We start from the raw sequence: 1542 nt of genomic DNA on the forward strand, positions 1-1542 counted from the left end.
CCTTCCCAATTTTGAACCACAAAAATTTAAGGGCTTCAATAAGATGGACTGACACACTAACTCCCTGTTGTGCTTAAAACTATTATTGGAGTCAGTGTGTCAATCCATCTCACTGAAGGCCTTAATTTTTTGTGGTGACTCATCTCTTTTCCAAGCACGATATACTTCTCAAGGAGAGGCAACCTCTTGAAAACATGTCCATAATGCCCTCACCACCCTTGTCTCAAAGGAGCACTCTGGACACACTTCTTTAAGATATTTACAGTGAATAGGTCATTGTTGTTGTTAAGTGCCATGAATTTAACTGCAACTCAAACCAATCTTATGAGCAACAAATTGAAGCCTTGCCCAATCCTGTGCCATCCTCATGCTCCCTACCCATGTTCAAGGCCACCGTAGCAGTCACTATGTTAATCCATCTCATTGAGTCTTCCTCTTCTTTTGCTGATCCTCTACTTATCCTAGCATTGTGTCTCTTAACACTGTTACTCTGTCTCTCTGACTTCATTTACACTTTTGTGTAGTCAAGTTGGCAGTCTTTCTTCACCCAGGAGTGCACAGAACAAAAGCTTCATGATCTACTTCCCAACAATGAATGGTTGAAAACCCTATGGAATGCATTTATTTGCACTTTAACACACATGGGGTTCCCATGAGATGGTGTCGACTTGATAGCGGCTGGTTCGTTTACCATTTGCTTGGTGTATGTACTGCGTTGAAAACTCAGCTTTAGACTTCATGAGTCCTGTCAGGCAAATGGGTATCACCCTCTCCACTCTGTTAAGTGAAACCTTTTCTTTTTCTAAGACAGAGACCCAAAGTATCATCAATGTCATTACCTTTATTTGTTCCCTCAGAAGATATCCAGATACTTCTTTTAAAGATATTTGTTTCTTAGAAAAAGAAATTACAGGTACTCAGCATGTTGCACTCAAAGGGCACAGGCAATATGAAAGTAAGTGATTAGTTCAATTAAAAGGAACTATAAATCCAAGGATCATGTTCTGCTCACAGGGTTGCTGACAAATTTGTCCTGACTTGAGCCCTCAAGCCTATTTATAGAACCTGGCCAAGATGACTTTTGGTTCCTGATGCTGCAAACTATGCCTAATTTATAATCTCCTGATTTCTAACTATAAAGACTCATCTCATATGTGTGAACATCTCTCAGGTGTAATGCTGAAACAGAGGGAAGAATTGTTCATACTCTCACATGATGACAGTAGTCAAAGGGTGATTTTCCTACCCTTATCTGCCTGGCTCTTTCTATTTCTTTTTCCTTTATTGTTTTCCCAAGTCAAGGAGACAGCATGCTAATATTTTTAAATAAAAGGGCAAGGGGCAAAATTCAGTTAGCTCTCTTGCTTACCTTTTACTTATTCATTTATCTCAAATGCAGTATGATGGGGTTTCTTCCCTCCATGTAAGACTAAGATTATAAATTGACAATTTGGTTAATAGTTGGGCAACTTAAGCTAGTTTTCTCAGTTTTGTAAGATTTTTATTATTTTGAAATAAAGTTTAAACAATTTTTTAAAGAAT

Source organism: Elephantulus edwardii, unplaced genomic scaffold (genome assembly GCF_000299155.1).
Source record: "Elephantulus edwardii isolate Elephantulus edwardi_28Jun2011 unplaced genomic scaffold, EleEdw1.0 scaffold00057, whole genome shotgun sequence".
NCBI classification, from domain to species: Eukaryota; Metazoa; Chordata; class Mammalia; order Macroscelidea; family Macroscelididae; genus Elephantulus; species Elephantulus edwardii.